General features: G+C 36.8%; 1 protein-coding gene across 1 annotated transcript in view; it reads right to left on the reverse strand.

The window, feature by feature from the left end:
• The window catches only part of LOC127216135 (dystrophin), a gene marked incomplete at its 5' end in the record, with an annotated part of 426,838 nt that overhangs the window by 388,829 nt on the left and 19,734 nt on the right, over positions 1-18,275 (reverse strand). The gene's annotated exons all lie outside the window — the stretch shown is intronic.

Here is an 18,275-nt window from a genome sequence, read left to right on the forward strand (position 1 = left end):
ATATGCCTATAAAAAGAAACAGAATGGATACAAAGACAGAATTCATCCTTTTGCTGCATACAACAAACACAACTAAGCTTCAAAGATAGACATTACCTCATGGTAAAGAGCTGGGAAATGGACACAAGAAGCAATCAGGTGTGGATATACTAATATTTAACTAGTTAGACTTCAAACCAAAATTAGTCAAAAGAGATGAAGACAGTTATTTCATATTCATTGCAAGAGAAATCCATCAACACAAAGTCTCAATTCTGAACATCTATGCCCCTAATACAAAGGCACCCACATTTGTAAAAGAAATGCTACTAAAACTCAAACCTTACATAAAACCTCGCATACTTATAGTGGGAGACTTCAACAAACCACTCTCACAACTACACAGGACCACCAATCAGAAACTCAACAAAGAAACAAAAGAACTAACAGAAGTTATGTCTCATCTGGAATTAACAGACATCTATAGAACATTCCATCCAAAGACAAAAGAATATACCTTCTTCTCTGCTCCACATGGAACCTTCTCTAAAATCGACCACATACTAGGCGGCATAACAAACCTCTACATATACAAAAGAATTGGAATAGTACCCTGTATATTATCAGACCTCCATGCTTTAAAATTGGAATTCAACAAAAACACCCATCTCAAAAACCCTACAAACTCATAGAAACTGACAAGGTGCAATTGCAACATCCCTGGGTCAAAGAAGAAATAAAGAAATTAAGGACTTCCTAAAATTCAACGAGAATGAGGACACAACATAGCTGAACTTATGGGATACCTTGAAAGCAGTGTTACATGGGAATTCCATTGTACTAAGTGCCATATGTAGAAACATTAGAGAATGAACAGCACAACTGAAAGGATTAGAACAACAAGAAGCAAACAAGCCCAGATGGAGTAGACACCAGGAAATTATCAATTTGAGGGTTGAAATAAATAAAGTAGAAACCAGGAAAACAATACAAAAAATCAATGCAATGATCTCTGCGGGTCCATTCTAAGCTCCAGCCCACAAGATCCTTGACCCCCAGATCCGGGCCTCTGCTAAAGAAAGAGGCCTTAGCTGGAAAGTTCCAGTTTCCAGTGAGATCCGACTATCCTGCAAAACCTTCCCAAGTTTCAACTCAGCCTTTGTCCTCTTCCGCCAGCTATAGGCCAGAGGTGAGTCTGGGCCCAATCGGGGCTGTCTCTCTCCTACAACCTCTTCCCCCCTCCCCGAACTCCCTGGGTTGGCCCCTGATCCTGCTGCTCCTGTCTCGTGTCCCCATCGAGAGCACCCTTGGAGTTCTGATATACCCACACCCATACCCACTGTGAGCCAGCCCGCCCTAACCTGTGCCCTACCCTATCCACGGGCCTGCTGCTCTGGTTGAGCACTGGGTTACTTCAGAGACTTCTCAGAGAAACTCTGAACAAAGGAGACCTGCCTATCCACACGGGACCACCAGTAATTTCCACCTGCTCGGTCTCTGACCCCAACTTCAGTCCTCTGCTGGAGTCCCGGACCCCTCCCAGAGATCTGCCTATTTCTGCGGGACCACTGTGAGTACCTGCTGGCATCTTCTACTGGATCCTCATCCTTGACCCCATCCCTGGGTCCCTGTCTGCGGAGAGACCTCCTAGAGAGCTTGGACCACACAGAGCTACAGTTATTGAATCTCAGACCCACATAAACCCTTCAGGGAAGTACCATAGAGAGAGGGGGAGACCCCACCAACACCTACTGGAAGAAGCTATGGGAAGAAGGCAATACAAGAGAACACCTAACAACAGAAACACAAGCATGGCACCACCTGAATCTAGGGAATCTACACCAAATAGAATGGAACACAACAACAAAGCACAGAAAGCAGAAGGGAACAACTTAAAAATTACCATCATAAAAATGATAGAGGCCCTCAACGAAGATGTGAGAAAATCCCTTAAAGAAATGGAGAAAAACAAACAAAAAGTGGAATAAATGAACAAATTCCTTAAGGAAAGAAAAGAAAGCCAAGAAAAAACAATTAAGGTGGCAAAGGAAACAGTTAAATACTTGAAAACTGAAATAGAGAAAATAAAGGTAACACAAACCAAAGGAATGCTGGAAATAGAAAAACTGGGCAAAAAATCGGGAACTACAGACACAAGCATAACCAACAGAATTCAAGAGATGGAAGAGAGATTCTCAGGCGCAGAAGATAAACTAGAAGAAATAGATTCATCGACCAAAGAAAATCAAAAATCCAACAAATCCTTAACACAAAACATCCAGGAAATGTGGGACACCATGAAAAGACCAAACCTAAGAATAATAGGCATAGAGGAAGGTGAGGAAGCCCAGCTCAAAGGTTCCGAAAACATATTCAACAAAATCATTGAGGAAAACTTTCCAAATCTGAAGAAGGACATGCCTATGAAAGTACAAGAAGCATACCGAACCCCAAATAGGCTGGACCAAAGAAAAAAGCCCCCTCAACATATAATAATCAAAACACCTAGCATACAGAATAAAGAAAGAATATTAAGAGCAGTGAAGGAAAAAGGACAGGTAACATATAAAGGCAGACCTATCAAAATTACAGCTGACTTTTCCATGGAAACCCTCAAGGCAAGAAGGTCCTGGATAGACGTTCTAAAAGTATTAAGAGAACATGGATGCCAGCCAAGGCTACTATACCCAGCAAAACTCTCAACCACTATAGATGTAGAAAACAAGATATTTAATGACAAAACCAGTTTTCCAAATATGTATGTACAAATCCGGCTCTACAGAAATTATTGGAAGGAAAACTCTAACACAAGGAAGGCAACTATGCCCACGAAAATGTAGGCAACAGGTAATCCAAATACACCAGAAACCAAGGGTAAAGCAGAACAAGTATATTCACAATACCACTGCCAACAACAAACCTAAATCAAACAAGCATCAACAATCAATGGTCCTTACTCACCCTCAACATTAATGGTCTTAACTCACCTATAAAAAGACACATGCTAACAGAGTGGATACGAAGACAGAATCCATCCTTCTGCTGCATACAGGAAACATATCTAAGCTTCAAAGATAGACATTACCTCAGGGTAAAGGGTTGGGAAAAAATTTTCCAATCAAATGGAAATAAGAAGCAAGCAGGCATAGCTATCCTAATATCTAACAAGTTAGACTTTAAACCAAAATTAGTCAAAAGAGATGAAGATGGTCATTTCATATTCATCGCAGGAGAAATCCATCAACACAAGGTCTCAGTTCTGAACATCTATGCCCCTAATACAAAGTCACCAACATTCGTAAAAGAAACACTACTAAAACTCAAAGCTCATATAAAACATCACACACTTATAGTGGGAGACTTCAATATACCACTCTCAACACTAGACAGGACCACAAATCAGAAACTCAACAAAGAAACAAAAGAACTAACAGAAGTTATGTCTCAACTGGGGTTAACAGACATCTATAGAACATTCCATCCAAAGACAAAAGAATATACCTTCTTCTCTGCTCCACATGGAACCTTCTCTAAAATCGACCACATACTAGGTGACATAACAAATCTCAACAGATACAAGAGAATAGGAATAGTCCCCTGTATCTTATCAGACTACCATGCTTTAAAATTCGAATTCAACAACACCACAAATAGCAGAAAACCTGCAAACTTATGGAAACTGAACAATGTGCAATTGCACCACTCCTGGGTCAAAGAAGAAATAAAGAAAGATATTAAGGACTTTCTAATATTCAATGAGAATGAGAATACAACATACCCGAACTTATGGGACACCTTGAAAGCAGTGCTACGAGGGAAGTTCATTGCACTAAATGCCCATATGAAGAAAACAGAGGATAGTGACATAAGAGTATTAACAGCGCAACTGAAAGCCTTAGAACAGAGAGAAGCGAATTCACCCCTTAGGAGTAGACACCAGGAAATAATCAACATGGGGCTGAAATCAACACAATACATACCAGGAAATCAATATAAAAAAATCAATTCAATGAAGAGTTGTTATTTTGAGAAAATCAACAAGATAGACAAAACTTTATCCAAATTAACAAAAAAGCACAGAGAGAGAGAGAACATGCAAATTAACATAATCAGAAAATAAAAGGGGATCATAACAACAGACACAGAGGAAATCCAGACAAATTTCAGGTCATACTTTGAAAATCTGTATTCCACAAAAATTGAAAATTAAAAGGAAATGGACAAATTTCTGGAAAACTATCACTTACCAAAATTAAATCAAGAACAAACAACTTAAATAGACCTATAACACGCAATGAAATAGAAGCAGTCATTGAAAGCATTCCAACCAAAAAAATTCCAGGGCTCGATGGATTCAGCACAGAATTCTACCAGACATTCAAGGAAGAACTAATACCAGTACTCCTACATTCAAAACAGCTAGACAAAGCAGCCTTACAGACTACAGCCAGGATTTCTGAATCTTCTTCGAATCCCCCATGACAGTGCCCCTTACCAGCAGGAAGTAGTTTGGAAAGAACAACGCCCAAATTCCCAAATATTGTGTATAAATGTTTGTTTTCATTTAATTGGAATTTTGTTATATAAAATAAAATAAAATTAATTAATTAAAAAAAAGAACTGTTAAGGGACATGATCCCCAGAGCTCAGGGGAAGTGGGGGGGCAGCAAATGGAAAGGGAAGTAGCAGAAAACGAGAGGGAGGAAAGGAAAACATATGCAACCAGGAAGATTGAACCTGGTTAGGAATAGAAGACAGGAAAGAGAGAGAGAGACACAGAGAGAGAACATAAAAGAGGAAGCCAAGATCGGTTTGAAGATACAATTGAACACAAAGAAAGGTCTAGAGAACTACAAGACTGCTCCCAACTAACAATTTGAACTTCTGTTGAAAGGCTACCATAAATGCCCTTCCTGGAGAGTTAGATCAACAACTAATTTATCCATGTAGCCCTCAAATAATGCCTGTTGGAAACCGGATCAAACACCCATACATAAACACTGAGTCAAAGTAGAACTCAGATGCAGATGGAGAGGACAAGGCCAGGCGACAGAAACACATACACACAGCTTACCTGAACAAGGAGGAGCTAACAGGCCACCAGACTGGTAGCTGGGAAGCCAGCATGGGACTGACTAAGGCCCCCCTAATTATGGGTCTCAGCCAGAAGGACTGAGCATTCTAAGGGACCTCAGACAGTGGAGCCAGGATGTATCCCTGGTGCACAAAAGGACTTTGCGAACACATCCCCCATGGAGGAATAACTGTCTTAATCAAGAGACAGTAGAGAAGCCCTAGTCCCTACTTCACATGACCTGTCAGACCTGCATGACACCAACTGGATGGCATTTCCCTACATATGGAATTGGGGTGGGGGGATGGGAGGGGAGGCTGGTCAGGGTGCTTGTGAGAGGGCATAGAGGGTAAAAGGGAGGGAAGGAGGAAGGGTTTGAGGGAAGGAGGGAGGAAGGAGGTAGGAAGAAGGGAGGGAGGGAGAGGTAACTGGGATCGACATGTAAAATAATAAATTAAATAAAAAAAAAATGCTTTGACTCCAAAATTTAAGTTCAAGGACAAGTTACTGGGGAAAAGGATTTCTATTTTTCTTTCCACAGAAAATGAAAAGTTGTGTATTCCTTCCAGACTAATGTGGTTTGATCAGGCCAGACCGCCTGAAACATAGGACCAGGTGATCCTACATTCAACACAGCTGGAGAAAGCAGCCTTACAGACTTCAGCCAGGATTTCTGAATGTTTTTCAAATCCCCCATGACAGTGCCCCTTACCAGCAGTAAGCAGTTTGGAAACATCGATGCCCAAATTCCCAAATATTGTCTATAAATGCTTGTTTTCATTTAAATGGACTTGGTTATATAACATAATAAAAAAAGTGTGAAAAAAACTTACAAGAGTTTTTATCTCCTCACCTGTATAAATGGAGGTTGATCACTCTAAACTCAAATCCACTTTATATATTCCTTTCAAAGGGTTATGATGCTTCAGAGTCCTATAAAAATGGCTTTTAACTTTGTTTGGTGATGGTTAGCTATGAAACATTTTACCTCAAAATAATTCCCATGGGAACAAAACTTCTGTGAAAATTACCAGTAGACTTTGATGGCTGTCTGAGTTGTTTACAGAACTTAAGCATTTGTGATCTATATATTTAATAGAATTCAGCAAGTTGGAAGTTTGTTAAGTCTCAAAGCAGCACTAGGAGTCAAACCCATTGCCTGATGCAGATAAAAAAAAAAAGAAAAGAAACAGAAGGTTCATTATCAAACTCTAAGAGGCCACAATCATCTTGGTACTCAAGCCTCACTAAGACACAACTAAGAAAGAATAGACCAGTATCCATGATGAACATCAATGCAAATCTACCCAATAAAATACTGGCAAACCAAATCCAAGAATATATCCGGGAAATCATCCACAATGACCAAGTAGGCTTCGTCTCTGGGTTGCAGGGATGGTTTAACATACGAAAATCTATCAACGTAATCCACCACATTAAAAAAAAAAAAAAAAAAAAAAAAAAAAAAAAAAAACTTAAAAAGAAAAACCACATGAACATCTCCATAGATACTGAAAATTCCTTTGACAAAATTCAACACCCTTTCATGATAAAGGTCTTGGAGAGATCAGGGATAACAGGAACATACCTAAACATAGTAAGAGCAAAGTACTGTAAACCAACAGCCAACATCAAACTGAATGGAGAGTAGCTTAAGGTGATTCCTCTAAAATCAGAAACAAGACATGCTGCCCTCTCTCTCCATATCTATTCAATATTGTACTTGAAATTCTAGCTAGAGCTAACTAAGGGAGATCAAGGGTAAACAAATTGGAAAGGAAGAAGTCAAACTTTTTCTATTTGCAGATGATATGATAGTTTACATAAACGACCCAATAAAAAACTACCAGGGAACTCCTACAGCTGATAAACACCTTCAGCAAACTAGCAGGATACAAAATAAACTCAAGAAAATCGGTAATCCTACTTTGTTAAGATTACAAAGGGCTGAGAAAGAAATCAGAGAAACATCACCCTTTAAAATAGCCACAAACAACATAAAGTATCTTACGGAATCCTTATCAAACAAGTGAAAGACCTAAATAATAAGAACTTAGTGGCTTTAAAGAAAGAAATTAAACAAGACACCAGATGATGGAAAGATCTCCCATTCTCCTGGATAGGTAGGATAAATATAGTAAAAATGGCAGTCTTTCCAAAAGCAATCTACAGATTCAATGCTATCCCCATTAAAAATCCAGCACAATTCTTCACTGACCTTGAAAGGATAATAATCAACTTTATATGGAAAAACAAAAGACCCAGGGTAGCCAAAGCAACCCTGTACATTAAAGGTACTTGAGGAGGCATCACCATTCCTGACTTTAAGCTCTGCTACAGAGCTATAGTTCTGAGAAAAGCCTGGTATTGGCACAAAAATTGAGATGTACACCAATGGAATCGAAACGAAAATTCTGATATTAACCCACACACCTTTGAACACCTGATTTTTGACAAAACTTCTAAAAGACTACAATGGGAGGAGGAAAACAATTGGATGATGGTGTGTAGAAGACTGCAGATAGACCCATGTCTATTGCCATGCACAAAACTCAAGTCCAAATGGATCAAAAACCTCAACATATATCCAGCCACACTGAACCTCTTAGAAGAGAAAGTAGGAGGTAGGTACCCTTGAACAAATTGGTATTGGAGACTGCTTCCTGAACCTAACTCCAGGAGCACAGACACTGAGATCAACAATTAATAAATGGACCTGCTCAAACTTAGAACCTTCTGTAAGGCAAAGGGCACATTTGAAAAGACCAAATGGCAGCCCACAGACTGGGAAAATATTTTCGCCAGTCCTACAGCTGACAAAGGGCTTATCTCCAAAATATAAAATGCACTCAAGAAACTAGCTAACAAAACACCCAATAACCCTATTAAAAATGTGGTACAGTACTGAAGAAAGAGTTCTCAATAGAGGAAATCAAATTGGCTGAAAGACACTTAAAAATGTGCTTAACATCCTTAGCTATCAGGGAAATGAAAGTCAAAACAACTTTGAGATACAATCTTACTGCTGCCATAATGGCTAAAATTAGAAACAGCAATGACAACTTATGCTGGAGAGGATGTGGAGAAAGGGGAACACTCCTCCACTGCTGGTGGGAATGCAAACTCTTGCAGCCATTTTGGAGATCAGTATGGCGGTTCCTCAGGAAAATGGGAATTAGTTTACCATAGGATCCAGCAGTCCCCCTCTTAGGCATATACCCAAATGATCCCCATCCATGTAAGAAAGACATGTGCTCAACTATGTTCATAGCAGCATTATTTGTAATAGCAAGAACCTGGAAGCAACCTAGATGCCCTTCAACTGAAGAATGGATACAGAAGACGTGGCACATCTACACAGTGGAGTACTTCTCTGTGGAAAAAAATAATGGAATGTTGAAATTTGCAGGCAAGTGGATGGAACTTGAAGAAACCATCCTGAATAAAGTAACCCAGTCACAAAAAAGGAACATGGTATGTACTGGCTCATATATGGTTTATAGACCTAGAGCAAAGGATCATAAGCCTATAATTCACACCACCAGAGGAACTAGAAAATCTGAGATAAAAATCCATATTGCTTTATATTATCTAGACAAACTATAAGTTGCAATGTTATTTTAAACATGGATACATGACTAATCTTTCATTTATTAATTTAATAAAAGTGGAGCACCAGTTGTTGGTATACCATTGTTCTAGGGTGTTTATGCATTTGTCCTTATATTACTTAACTCAAGACAAATAGGTGCATGTAGTGAATAATTATAAAACATTTTTATTGCAAAAAATCATATATATGATATAACTATATATATATATTTGAAATTTCAACATCTTCCTGACAAAGTAAACACTAATAAGTATAAATGTCCAGCCAGATAAATCATGATAAAGTAGAGTGTGTAACCTTAATACCTCAGTCACTTATTTCACTTAAACTAAAAATCAGCAGAGAAAATTACATCTAAATTATATTGAGATCAAATGAACTTTAGCACATAGTCAAATGTATTCCACCCACCAGATAAAGACTATAATTGTGTTTTAGAACCATCTCTAATTTCTGGTCAAAATTGAAAGTTCTAATAAAATATAATAATTTAAATAATTTCCTGTATTTTACCACATCATAGTGGAATAAAACAAAATCACCAGCAAGAAATGTACAGAAACCACATAAACACTTTACAAATTAGAAATGCTTTAGTTATTTTTTGCTAAAGGAAAAAAAAATCAAAGAGAAAATTCAAAATTTCCTTAAATCACATGCAAATAAAGCGCTATTCAGAGAAGGATAGTTTCTATGAGTGATTATATTAAAGAAGAATCAGGGATCTAAAATAAATAATTGAATGGTGCTCCTTGAGTTTATAGAAGGAAACAACAAAAATAAGAGAAATACAACTCATTAGATGACAAGTTAATTCATTAAGACAAAACAAATTAAAAAGAGGTCAATAATTATGAGATTAAAGCAGAAATGAAGTGGCCTAGCAAATAAAAGGCCAAGTCTACCAAACTTTTTAAAAAGTTCGAAGTTATCAATTTTCCCCCTTTGCTTCCTAGTTTTTCAAAATGAGTGGGTACTAAGCATGTTCCTATAATATTATGAACGTATAAACTTTTTTTTGAAGGTTAAATTATCTCATTGACAGTGCTTATATATTAGCAGTAATGGGTTACTGCTGGCTTATTCAATCATTTAAAAATATTTATTTTGTACATGCTTCATATAAGGCAGAGAAAATGTCAGGAATTAATTTTTTCCTTGAGTAATCAATAGTGTAGTTACATTGGTATAACTAGGACATCATTTTATTTTTCCTTTTCTATTATATTTTTATTTTGTCTTAATTTACATAACAATCCCAGTTCCCTCCTTCCCTCCCATCATCTTTCCCTCCCTCCCATGCCTCCCAACCACCCTCATCCCATTCCCCACAACTCCACAGGGAAGGTGATGCCTTCCAGGAGGCATCAAGATCAACAAAATCTGTCAAGTCCTTTGGAGTAGGAACTAAGTCCTTCATTCTGCTTCTAGGTTAGGGGAGTATCCTTCCATGGGGAATGTACTCCCAAAGTAGGACATCCTTTTATATAATAAATGTTTCATCAATGAAAATTAAGATAAGGAAATTCTTACCTAAGGCCATATTAGATATTTTGCATTCAAACAACACAAATCTTTAGCTAGAAGTTGAAGGTAAACCCTATTGTATAAGATACCACACACATTGGTAATGACACAAGGAGAAAGTTGGAACTGACAAGGTAGCTTTTTCTCTGTTGGTTAGCTTTCATAGAGCTGGAGAGTACTATGCTGGCTGATGAAGAAAAAAGTCATCACTCCCCTTACCTAAATATGGACACTGAACTGTAATATTGGCCAGTGTAGCAAGTTATGCTGTTGTTCAGTTGGTACAATAGTGGCACAAATATTATGGGGATGATCTACTATTTTATGATTGGATTTAATGTCTGCTTCACAGGAGGAAACTCAGGATTAATATTGTAAATCTGGCCAAGAAACTATGATTGGGGAACTCTAAGGCCAAAACGGATAACCTACTAATATAATTCTGTCAAATGGATATAGTAAAAAACTACACTTTACGTTTGCATCAGTATACACAGATTACTACATTTCTCAGACTTTATCATAGAAGCCTTTCATTTTATGCAGTGGGTGGTGGTTAGGTCAGAAATTAATAACTGGTTAGGGTACAGGGAACAAGTGTCAGAGTGTCAGTAGAATGCTTAGCTGAAAATGGGACATACATATACATATAATATATATGTGTATATATATTATATGTATATATTATATGTATATGTATATATTATTCCCACACAAAGGCTCAAGGACCAATGCAGAAGAAAGGGTAGAAAATCTTTCAGAGCTAGAGGTCATGGAGAAATGGATTGAAATGGTTTCTTCTCTAGACATGAAAAGTTTGCTGTGCTCATGAACTCACAGCATCTCTTGTGGCCTGCACAAGGTTTGCACAAAATAAAGCCAGTCAGAATTCTAATACTTAGGTGGAAGGAGTTTATAAACCCCCACCATTAAGCAGCTATGGACAGTTGATGGTTTCTGGAGGTGAGTTGGTTTTAAGGGTGTGCTTGTAGATCCACTGCATAGTCCTATAACCAGGACTATATGGCCAACACAAATTTAGTTTAATAAGTCATTTAAAAATATAGGAGGTGAAGTGAATAGGGATGTATGAGTAGGTCTGAGATGGGTTAAAAGGGGGATGGAGGGTAAACATGATCAGCATACATTGTATGAAATGCATGTATTTCAGTTGTTTGGCAGTATCCTTGGAGCTAAATTTTGTCTACATTTATGTTGAAGTCGCAATGTCTTATTTATGTTATTCAGAAAGTAATCTGATATGTTGACTTCATATCTTCTCCTCACTCAGCAGAACTTGAACAAACTACCTTACAATGAAGTATAGTTGCAAGTAGAAGGGACCCCAGAGTCCAAGTCTCAGTGGAGCAGGAACTGGCCATAGCTATCTAGTAAAGGTCATTAAATCTCCCAGAAAGTTCCTATCCATATGAATGAGGTGTCAAGTTGGCTGATTAGATGTTCCTGTTGTCAAATTCTTATACTCAACATGACACATACTGAAAAAGTTATAGATATGAGTTGGCACATCTTCCATAAATATTGCTAAATTAAAAAGAGACCATCAAGTCATAAAATTGGAGAATACTGTGTGTGTGAGTGTGTGTGTGTGAATGCTTGATTTAGATAGAAAATTAAATATTAACAGGCCTGTAGGAAAAAGCCTCATCTAATGAATCATTAGAGAAATAAAAATAACATTGTGAATAGGGAAAAAGACAGATCTTATTCTGAGCTTGCTCATATGCTCCAGATGCAAAATTCTCTGTAATTTTTGAGAAATTGGTTGCAATTTTCTAAAGACGTGGCCCTATTAATAAAATTTTTTTCTTCAATTCCTTTCCTTCCTTATTTTTTCCTTCATTTCTACTCTTCATTTTTGAAAGTGCCTTCAATGTAGCTAGCCTGCCATAAAAATTGTGGTAGTTCTTTTTCTTGTTGCTGCTGAGTGCTGTTATTAAATGTATGTGTTCCACTTGTTGGCAAACTTAGTGTTTTCTTAAAGGAGATATTTACATTCAAATATTCCAAGGACATTTTGTTTGAACCACTGTTTACTGGAGTTTCCTCTGATTTATAGCATTAGGTAAATAAGAGAATGTCAGATTAACCATTAACATTTAGAGTTGTTTGATGGTAGTTGTACTCATTCAACAAATGCTCTGGTAGTTTGAATGAGTTCCCTCCCATGAACCTTGGGAATGTGAATACTTGGTATCATGTTGGTGGCTGATTGGGAAGATTTGAGGAGTGGGAAGATGCTGGAACTGTGAAACAGGAGGGTGATAGTAGTTGTGGTGTTGATGGTGACAGCTCTATGAAGTTTCAATAAACTTTCAATGTTTACAGTTAGTTCTCTCGTTCTTGTTTGTAGTTTAAGATGTGAGCTCTCAGATGCTGCTTCTGTCTCTTACTTCTACCCTGTCATAAAGGGCTCCAACCTGCTGGAACTGTTAGTCCAAACCAAATTCTTTCTTCCATAAAATGCCTTGGTCATAGTATTTTATCACAGTAATAGAAAAGTAATTAATATTAATGGTTATAAAACAGACATATGCATTTATATTAAGATAGTCCTATCTGTAATTTGATCAACATTTAATAGTTTTGGCATCCTATATTATTGCTCTAGTTCTCATACTATTATTTTTATTTTTACCATATTGGCATGCTTCCTGATTGTGTGTTTAAGAGTGGCTGAACACATTCTGTCACAATCATGGACTTCCTCACTTAAAAGGCATGTCAAACACACAGGAAATACTCTACCAAATGGTGACTTATGGATGACAAATTCTCATGTAATTTAAAATGAAGAATTTTGAAAGTGGAAATGGTCCAGAAATGTGGCACATGACAAGATGAAACCAAGAGTCTAAACAATTTTTATACGTGTTCATAAAATAAAGACAAAGGAAAAAGAACAAAACTAGGAAGATTGAATCTTCATCTAATGCTCACCTGAGCCAACTAACATTTAAAACGTTATGAAACAGGCTTATGTACTATAAAAGGTCATTGTAATCTTTCTTAACTGTGATAAGAATGCTTAACATGAGTTCTAGCCTTTAACAAAAAATTTAAGAGCAAGTAGTAAGTAGTATTGTTAAATGTAAAAATTGTTGTGTATAATAGATAACCATTTACTCATCATTAGTAACTTAAATTTTACCCAATGAGTTCCCCTAACATGTCACTTATATTCATCTCTTTGATTCTATGAGTATGGTTACAAAGTCAAATTTAAGTAAAGTGAAAAGAACTGCATCTTAGTTTTACACTACTACAGAATAAAATTGATGATAAACAATCATAGGGTCTGATATAACTATTGTTTCAGACAATAAATTACATGAATGTTTGAATCTCAATAATTTGGAAAAAAAATTGAAAGTGAATAGATACATTTCAAGACAGATCAAATTTTAAGATTTTGCTTATGAGAAAATATTTCTGAGTATTTATTGGAAAAATGTTTTCAATTTTTAACTCCTCACTCAGATTTATTTTCACGGGAGCATTTTAAAACAAAAATTGTGTTCTCTGAAATTAGGAGCATGGAATAGAATGAGGCTGGATTCCTCACAGGTCTTTGATACTACTGAGGAATGGATTATTGCCCACACAGCATCTTGAACAGCTGTTTGACTTCAATCTTCAGTCTGGGCTGTTTCCAAAAACCACTGGGGAAGTTACTTCCCACTGACAACAGAGTTGCTAAGTTCTGAGCTGACCTTGAGAAATCACTGTGAAAAATCCAATCTGTTCCTCTAGCCATTTAGACTACTCAGTTTTAAGTCACTGAGTCTAAAGTCTGGATTCTAGTATTGATAGTAAATAAATGGATTATTATAAAATCACTTTACAAATTAGTCTACATTTATTCTTGGGATTCAACCAGAATTTAAGACTGTGAAATGTAAGAATAGGATAAGTTTTATATCAAACTATTTGTTCTGTTTCTTAACAGAAGATTGAAATGGAACCCCTGACTTGCTTCAATCATATACCTGCAAACATGGCTATTTCCTAGTTTCTATCACCTACAAAAGTGGTACTGCCTGTCTGCTGTTTGTTCAAGATATAGGGTTCTGAGTCTTCCTTGACTGATATGTCTATAGTCCATGTCCCATGTAAGATAGAATAAATCTTTGATTAAATAAGATTTAATATGATCTATCATTTCTCTTCCCAAGTCACCATCATGCCTTTTCTAGATGACTTTAGCACTGCTTTTCTCCTGTCAGTTATCCACAAAGCAGGTGACACAACATGAAAACAGACAGATCGGACCCTATGATACCACTAGAGAGCCTTCCAGTGAGCGATGCCTTACTATACATTTAATAAAATCCTTCCTCACACTCTGATGTGCGAAACTACTTGCCATCTGGCCCCTGTCCCACTATATAACCAATATAGTTTAATTCTTCTATTTTCTACAATAAAGACTATGCATCTCACTTTACCATTAACACTCCAAAACTCTTCCATGTTGTATTCTGAAACTGATGCTCATTTAGTTCAAAATTATCTCCCAATCTCTAATTTCTGCTCAGTAACTCAGATATTTATTAAAACATTACATCATCCTCTTTCTCTATTACTAGTTGATTTCTAGTTTGTAGTATTTACTAACAATTGATACTATTTTATATATTAATTTATTGGCTTAATGTGGATGTACATGGGCCAGGGACTCATGATTCACTTTTGTTCCCTGACCTCTGGAAACTCAATAAGTAGTAATTTAAAGAATCATTGAGTTCTTACACTGTTAGTTATGATGATAAGATTTTGTTTTCCTACATTTTTTTTGGACAATAAATGAACACAGGAAATATTGGAGGTTCAGTTGTAATTAAATGATCCATGTAAAAGTGCTTTGTAAAGATAAAATGCTATATAAATATTATACTTAAGACAATATGTCAAGATATCAAAATAATTTGACAAAGTAGGAAAAAGGACTTGGGTGGTGAAATCAATTTGCAAATTATTCACATTTCATCTTCCTATAGTCATTAAAGAAAAGCAGCAGTTCCTAGATGGCAGCATTCTTACATTTTGATGATATAGCTAGTTTGAAGATGATTTCTTCAAATGCCTAGAAATGCTACTCTGAAAATAAATGTGATGTTTCTACTACTCAGCATCTCCACGTATGGCTGCTTAAAATATCACATTTATACAAAGATTTTTCTATTAGTTATAAAGAATAGATAAAAAGATGTTTAGCTCCTCCATCATAGCTTCTAAGATATCTTAGAGCAGACATAACTAAAAATCTAACTTTTGAGGAGAATGAAAGCACTTAGAACTCCAAGAGGCCTGATTATTGAATGCTGGATTGAACATTCCAGAAGACAATTTCTTTCCTTGTAGAAAGAAAGCACAGAGAACTCATCCAGCTAACCCATACACTAAAACAAAGCTGAACTAAGTAGGCATTGATAATAGAATTAACCTAAATAAATTCAAAATCTCCAATGTGATTTGGGGATAACTTTATTAAATTTATAATCCTCTGTCTCACTTTGTGGTGACATCTGAATAAATCTAACATCTATAATATATGACCTGACAAATGAACAAGTAAACTACTTTATCCAAGCCTTTGCATTTGTCAACAGCATCCTGCCAATAATCATTTTCTGTGCACTGTTTTAATAATATATGTATTGATTACTTCCATCTAAATTATAACCAGAGAAATCTCAGGAAGCTTTGAAGATGCCTTAATGATCTCTAGGGAAGGACTTATACAGATTTTTAAATTTCAAGATGAAAACCTAACAGCAAACAATTTCATTAGTAAATGTGCAAACAAAAAGTTATTACCCACAGTGTTCTTACAATCAAGATCTAATCTCCATTTGGATGTGGGATACAAAGATAGGAATTAAATAAGCTCCTGGTTTATTACAGCTCTCTGGATACTCTTCAGTATTATTTCCTTTAAGACAATTTCTAGGTTAATCACAGAAGTACACAAGTAATAAATATCACTTTAGTGGTTGCTCAAGTAAAACAAAGGAAATCAGTTTTAAAAATATATCTGGACCAGAATAATATGAATTAATTGAAAACAAGTCACTCTAGTGAGACAATTAATTAGTAACTGTAAAATATTCAGGATTATGTATTCCAAAGTTATAAAATTGGTCAGTTTGTATTTTTTAAGACACATTTGAGTTTTAATTATTTAAAACACTTCACCACATATGGAGCATTATTTTATTAATCAGACTTCAGAGCCGTTCACATAGAGTTGTTATGCTGCCCAGCTGGTTTGGTGAACACAGATCTATTCTCCTGGGTGAGAAAAGTACTTTGAGAAGTGAAACAGCACTTCCTAACAACTTAGGTGGACTACCTTCGCATTTCACCTACTATGAAGTCACAGACTGCTTGATCACAACAACTAAGAGTGATGATATTATAAAATAGTATCATTAGACTAAAGATATATACTCACTAATTCTCAGATGAACTATATATTTGATCATAATCTCAACTTTTGATATTTCAATAGGATATGGGCTTTATACACGCCAGTGTTATTAATCAATCTTATAAAAACTTGAGTCATTTGGAAAAAGGGAGCCTCAATAGAAAAAAAAAATGGTTCTACAAGACTGGCTGGTAGGCAAGCTAATAATGCATTTTCTTGATTGCTGGTTGATGTGGGAAGGCCCAGATCACAGTGTACAGTATTACTCTTGGTTGGTGGCCCTGGGTGATATAAGAAAGTAGCCTGAGGCCAAACGGCAGCCCACAGACTGGGAAAAGATTTTCACCAATCCTATATCCGACAAAGGGCTGATCTCCAAAATATACAAAGAACTCAAGAAACTAGTCAACAAAACACCAAATAACCCTATTAAAAAATGGGGTACAGAACTGAAGAAAGAATTCTCAATGGAGGAAATCAAAAAGGCTGAAAGACACTTAAGAAAATGTTCCACATCCTTAGCTATCAGGGAAATGCAAATCAAAACAACTTTGAGATACCATCTTACTCCTGCCAGAATGACTAAATTGGAAACACCAATGGTGACTCATGTTGGAGAGAATGTGGAGAAAGGGGAACACTCCTCCACTGCTGATTGGAGTGCAAACTCATACAGCCATTTTGGAGATCAGTATGGCAGTTCCTCAGGAAAATGGGAATTAGTTTACCACAGGACCTGGCAATCCCCCTCTTAGGCATATACCCAAAGGATTCACATCAATGCAACAAAGACATCTGTTCAACTATGTTCATAGCAGCACTATTTGTAATAGCAAGAACCTGGAAGCAACCTAGATGCCCCTCAACTGAAAAATGGTTAATGAAGATGTGGCATATCTACACAATGGAATACTACTCTGCAGAAAAAAATAATGGTGTATTGAAATTCGCAGGCAAGTGGATGGCACTCGAAGAAACCATCCTGAATGAGGTAACCCAGACACAAAAAAGGAACACAGTATGTACTCACTCATATATGGATTTTAGACCTAGATCAATGGATCACCAGCCTATAATTCACACCACCAGAGGAACTAGGATACAAGGTATATTCTAAGAGATTCATAAAAAGTCCCTCACAGAAAAGGGAAGGGACAAGTCCCCCAGAGCTCAGGGGAAGGGGGGAGCAGCGAATGGAGAGAGAAGTAGGAGAAAGAGAGGGGTAGGAAAGGAAAACATGTGCAACCAGGAAGATTGAGCCTGGTTAGGAATAGATGACAGGAGAGAGGGAGAGACAAAGACAGTGAGAGAGAACATAAAAGAGGGAGCCAATATTGGTTTGAAGATAAAATTGAACACAAAGAAAGGTCTAGAGAACTACAAGACTGGTCACAACTAACAATTTGAGTTTCCGTGGAAAGGCTATCATAAATGCCCTTCCCAGAGAGTGAGATCAACAACTAACTTCTCCATTGAGCCCTCAACTAATGCCTGTTGGAAACAGGATCAAACACCCATACATAAACACTGAATCGAACTAGAACCCAGATGCAGATGGAGAGGACAAGACCAGGCAGGAGACACACATAGAGACAGCTTACCTGAACAAGGAGGAGCTAACGGGCCAC

The sequence above is a fragment of the Phodopus roborovskii genome, unplaced genomic scaffold, assembly GCF_943737965.1.
Source record: "Phodopus roborovskii unplaced genomic scaffold, PHOROB, whole genome shotgun sequence".
In the NCBI taxonomy this organism is placed as follows: Eukaryota; Metazoa; Chordata; class Mammalia; order Rodentia; family Cricetidae; genus Phodopus; species Phodopus roborovskii.